We start from the raw sequence: 6,235 nt of genomic DNA, 5'->3' as shown, positions 1-6,235 counted from the left end.
TCTTATTTGTATATGTGATCAAATATATGTTGCTAATTATTTATTATATATTTTTCTAAAAATTATTTATTATATATCATTATATTACACCGGTTTGAAGTATTTGTGAGCGGTTCAATTCATCCGGTCCAAAATAATCGAACCGGCGGTTCAACCGGTTCTTAACGGTTGGACCAGTGAACCATCGAACCGATGGCCTCACCGGTTCGATGTCCGGTCCGGTCCTAATAACTATGCTTGGACGAGGTACCGATTCTCCGCCTCGCCCGAGGCCCCGCCCGTAAGGCCTCGGACGAGGTACCGATTCTCCGACTCGCCCGAGGCCCCGCCCGTAAGGCCTCGGACGAGGTACCGATTCTCCGACTCGCCCGAGGCCCCGCCCGTAAGGCCTCGGATGAGGTACTGATTCTCCGACTCGTCTGAGGCCCGGCCCGTAAGGCCTCGGATGAGGTACCGATTCTCCGCCTCGCCCGAGGCCCTGCCCGTAAGGCCTCGTACGAGGTACCGATTCTCCGCCTCGCCCGAGGCCCCGCGCGTAAGGCCTCGGACGAGGACGTCACATCCAACCAACGCGTCCAACCACTCCCGCGACGTCAGCCGAACGATGACTCGATACAGCGGAGTGGCCAACGAGATGGGAGTCACATCGACACCATGCCGTCTGGGACAGGACGGGGCAGGGGTTACCGACCGCTGTGCTCGTCACTGTGCCCACAACTGACACCCGTACCGCACTGTGCTGCCTAACCCCTACTCCGTGGATAGCGTGGCGTGGAAAGTCAAGTCCGGGTCCCTGTAGCCTCGGAATCAGCGTACGAGACCAACTGCTCCCTCTGAGCCTCGGCTATCCGCTTTCGGGCTCCCGTAGCCTCGGGACTCGCGCCCGCCGAGCCCCCCACAATGGTTCAGCCTCTGCATCGACTAGGCCTCGGCTCTCCACGTTGTTAGCACTCTGGGACCGGCACGTCGTCCACAGTACGCGCCATACCCTGCATCAAGCTATAGGAGCTCCCACGTCGTGCACAGGGCCAAGCTCCTGTATCATCGGAGTCAGCACACCCACGTCGTCGCCTCTGCCCAGCCTCGGCTCTCCGCGCCGGTCAAACATACAGTGACCAGCACGCCTCCAACAGAAGAAGGCACGCATGCCACCACAGGAAGCTCCCACGTCGCACAGGATCAGGCGTGACCGGCGCGTCGCTCCAGTGCACCGAGGACATGGCCGCTCCACCGACCATGCCGCCACAGTGACGAACTACAGGGCTCGGACATACCGCCTCTGCTCACAAAACGCCACGTAGCAAATCCATGTACCGCCCCCGTGCCTCCCTTCGACTATAAAAGGGAGTGACCGGGGCCGCTTCTAGGCAGGAGACTCACACGTGCAAACAACGCACAACGCTCTGTAATACACACGCTCCCTCACTGCAAGAGATCAACATCTCAAGTAACCCACGCCACTCTACGCAGAGACCTAGGACTAGCTCCCTCTCTCGCTCAGCTTGTAAGCCCCTACTACAAGCACCTCGGTGCAATGAATACAAGATCGCTCTCTCAGACTGGACGTAGGGCACCTATTGCCTGAACCAGTATAAACCTTGTATCTCTTTGCATCACCATCCGGAATTAGGGGCACGCAGTATACTTTCACTGGTCGGTTGAGGATTCGCCAGACCCAAAACACGGACAGACGGGCATGTGATCCATAAAACCATCATCCCTATCCTCCGCAAAAGGCTCATCGCACATTGTGTCATTGGTGGTGCTCACTAGTGGATGTGTGGAGTAGCCAGCTGCTCATGTGTAGATGTGCGAAGTGGCGACTCTAGGGTGCCCTGTGCGGAGATGATTGCGACTATGGAAGAAATGGGTAGCTTGCATGTTGGTGTACGGCGGTAGATATGCTTGGCATTGTGGTAGAGAAGATGCTTTGCGGAGAGAAGCAAGGTGGAGCGAGATGTGTGGCAAGCTGACGCTAGCTAAGAAGGGAGACGACAAGTGTTGTCCAACTAGAACGTGATCAAGTAGGGTTAGGTGGGAGGGTAGAGTGGACCTTTTGCTACCTAGCTAGGTTAAAAAAGTTAATGAGCTAACTATTTGGTTAAGCGATTATTTGGATGACATGGACTAGTTGTTAAAGTTTAGGTAAAAGTTTAGGCAACTAAAATTCAACCCTATGTTATTTGAATACATAGACTGAACTTCCCAAAAAAAAAAGAGTGCATAGACTGGGCTACCATATCAACTAGTTAGGTTTAACTTGAAACTACTACCCCACCTTTCTGACTGAGCAAAGGATGAGCACCAGAGTACTGGTCATGCATGCAGTGTTTCTGCCCAATCGAAACCATGCAAAATCACATTATCGCACGGGAAAACCGCTCGCAACAAGTTAACAACCTCCTTAAGGCTCTGTTTGGATTAAAGGGTTTTTAAAGGAAATATAGAGGAATTTATTCGTATGTTACAGTTTGCCGTTTGGAACAAAGGAATTGCAACTTCCATTCCTAAGGAACAGCTCCCTTGCATGAACAAAACACAGGGAAAAAAAGAATCCAATCAATTCTCATGGATTTTCTTCCTTCACGAAGACCGATGTAACAACTCACTCTCCGTCGTTGATTTTATGCTAACGAAGAGAAAAGAGTGGAGCTTATCCGTGCTATAGCAACAGGAAGAGGAAAAGAGACCTGTGAGTGGACTACAACTGTATTGAACAATGAACCATCATGGTTTGAGTCCATGGGCACCAATGGCCCACATGCAAGAGAAATATAGATAAACTATGCAATTAACATATTATCGTTAGGCACTAATAATGATCTTTATCGTTCATATATTTTGCGATTCCCCTGTTACGAATTTCTGTATTCTAAACACCTCTTCCTTCTATTTTATGTATTTTTTCTTTTCTCTGTTTTGCCACTGCACATTATCATATTTCTGTGATTTTTTTCATTCCTCTATTTTCAGTTTCTTTGTTCCAAACAGGACCTAATTGTGGCCGGCTGGATTGCGTCCAATACCGTGTGCTGTATCCGGACGGCGACGTGACATGTCTAGCTGTTGCAGCATGTGTGAATGAAGCCCAATCATGCAAACAGGACGAAGGCGATGCGCTTGTCAATAGTGCTGGACAAAATACTCGTGACTCGCTAACTCGTTCTCGCTAACTCGTTCGACTCATGATCGGCTCGATTCGACTCGTTTTAATTTTTTTTATGAGCTAGAGCTGGAAGTTCAGCTCGCTGTTTTAACGAGCCAGCTCGCGAGCTGCTCATAAGCTAAAACGAGCTGAGGCCTATCAGCCCATGACCATGAATCCAAAACATGATGACGCTGACCTAGAAATATCAACCTATTCTATTGGTATGTAATCCTTATTTTCAGCTGTTTCATATAGATTTTGATTTTATAATTGTCGTGGTACTTAAATTATGATTTATGGATTATTTTCCAGGGAGAAGATGATAATGCTGATATTGAATTTGTGGACTTTCCTAAGTCTGTGGTGGCAAGTAACTAGTAAGTATGCTGGAATTGTATGGATCATGGATAGACCAACTATATTGCATGGTTGATATTTTTGATGAATCTAATGTGTATTAATCATGTATGATTACATAATAGTAGACGTGACCTTTTAAAATTAATGTAGCATAAACATTATAAACATGTGTGTCCTATTTTTTAGTAGCTCGCGAGCTAAACGAGCTAGCTCGAGCTCGCTAACAAGCCGAGCTGAGCTACCTCTCTAGCTCGTAATATTAACCAGCTGAGCCAAGCTGGCTCGTTAGCCAGCTCAAGCTGAACCAAGCCGAGCCGAACGGGCTCGATATCCGGCCCTACTTGCAGAGCATATCCGGTCCTCCTGACGTGTGATGCGGTGCGTAGGAAACGCAGCGTCGGCAGAATCATCAGCAGCAGCAGTCAGCCAGGGACATTATCGCCAAATCATGTGATGATTAGGCAAGTTGGTGGGTGTGGTTGCGAGCCCACGAGTAGTAACAGTCTCTAACAGACCTGACAATGGGGGCCACCCGACCCGACCAATCTGTCGGTTGGGTGTCGCGTTTGGGAGGGGGGGCATGACCTGAGTTCGACGTTTGATCAGGTCTACTGGTCTTCAGTGTTAATTTCTCGTCGTTTTATGTCTTGGTTAAGTTGGCATTAAGGTCGTTGAATTCGCTTCATTCTCTTTTCTTTAGTGGATATGTGCATTCAACGTTCTTAATCAGGGGCAGATCTAGCGATAGGGGGGCGAGCTCAAGCCCTCATACCGCTTTCGTGCCAATGGAACCCATCATAAATTTCTTAATTTTTATATACATGGAAGAGAGGAAGGAGAAGCTCTAGAGGTTGAAGATAGCTTGAGCCACTTCTTCTATAATTTCTAGATCTGCCACTGTTCTTAGTATTAAATTTCTGAGCTCATTGGTTGAGCATGCCCACGAAACACACAACGGAGATGGTACTTTGCCGCAAGGGGTAAATATGGTATTTCTCTAGAACGGAGATGTTTTTGCATACCATGGATCGCTAGGCTAAAAAAAATCTTGGATTCACTTTTTGTCATGCTTCTTTTCTTTAGTTCTAAATTGGAAAGCGTTTAGTTTTTCTAGATATAAATCTTTTTCTAAACACCTAGGTATACATACGTCATGTATAGATTCGTGACCAAAATTAGTAAAAAACTAAAATGATTTACAATTTTCTCCCTCCATCCCAAATTGTAGGTCGTTCCGGCTTTTCTAAGCACATAGTTTTTGCTACGCATCTAGATGTATATTATGACCAGAGACATAATAAAAGCTATATATGTAAACGAAAAATCAGAACAACTTATATTTGGAATGCGAAGAATACTTTATCAGCACTTACAAAAAAATGGTTAGGGAGGATAACGATTGGCAAGTGTGCTTACTACCCCCTCCGCCCCACCTGTCCCCCCCCCTTATTTTAAATTATAAGTTGTTTTGATTTTTTTTCGAGATACATGACTTTTACTATGCATCTAGACATAATGCATATCTAGATGCGTAACAACAGCTATATATCTGAAAATGTAAGAATGCCTTGCAATTTAGAACGAAAGAAACAGTAGCTACTGTAGCGTTTTGTTTTTATTTGGTAATAATTGTCCAATCGTTGATTAATTAGGCTCAAAACGTTCGTCTCGTAAAGTACGACCAAATTGTACAATTAGTTTTTGATTTCGTCAACATATAGTACTCATGCATGATGCATGTACCACAAATTTAATATGACGAAGAATCTTCTTTTTATATAATGCCAAATTCTAGAATTTGGGGTAACTAAACGTGGCCCCAGATGCTGAGTCGGAGTAGAACAAGTTTCTCGCAGCCGCGGCGAATATCCGGGCGGACCTGGACGTGCGATGCGGTGCGCAGGAAACGCAGCAGCGGCCAGGGTCATTATCGTCAAATCCTATGATTTAGGCCTGCTGCTCCCTGGCTCCCCTGTATAAGAAGAGGACAGCCTCGTCTCCTCGTGGTCGCCGCATCCCTCCCAAGTCCCAAGTCCCCCCAAGCTCAGAGGAACTCAGGCAACGGCCATATATTCCGCAAAAAAAAAAAAAGGTAGCCCTGCCCGCACAAAGCTTTGGCTTTCCTGTCCCGTCGTCTTCACAACACTCGTCTTGGTGGCGTGGTGTCGCAACTCGCAAGGTAACACAACCAATCCATGCCTCTGTCTCCTTATCTAGCTATCTACTTGAATTTTCAGTCTTAGTTCATGCCGGCCGCCGGCCGCCACCCTGCCCGTGCGTTCCAGTTCTGTTTACGGATTCTTCGCTGTAGTGTAAGGGCGCATGGCGTCGAACCTAGCGCCTCCCTGTTAGCTGCGGTGCCTAGATTCAGGGTTCAAACAAAAGGAGGCGGCTTTTCCTTGGTCTGCACCCTGCATTGCCTTCGATTTGTTCTTGATACCAAGTTGTGCTTTCAGTCGGACGAAGTTGGTGTAAACTCCTGCAGCCTTATGTTTCCAGGCGTTAGGTTTGTCAAAGGCAAAATTTCCCTTCGGTTATGGCGCCCCCTTTGCCTTAGATTTCCTAACATCCTGTGCTGTGGCTTCTGATTCTTATTAGAAATCAGAAGAGCATTTTTTTGGGGGGCCCAAATATCCAGTGATGACTTTGCAGAAGAAGTGCATTCAGATTCCCTAGATCCTGCTTTTACCTTCTTTGTGCCTTCTACTGACTATTGATGAATGATGC

Source organism: Miscanthus floridulus, chromosome 15 (genome assembly GCF_019320115.1).
Source record: "Miscanthus floridulus cultivar M001 chromosome 15, ASM1932011v1, whole genome shotgun sequence".
Lineage (NCBI taxonomy): Eukaryota > Viridiplantae > Streptophyta > Magnoliopsida > Poales > Poaceae > Miscanthus > Miscanthus floridulus.
Note: the sequence above shows the minus strand (reverse complement) of the source record.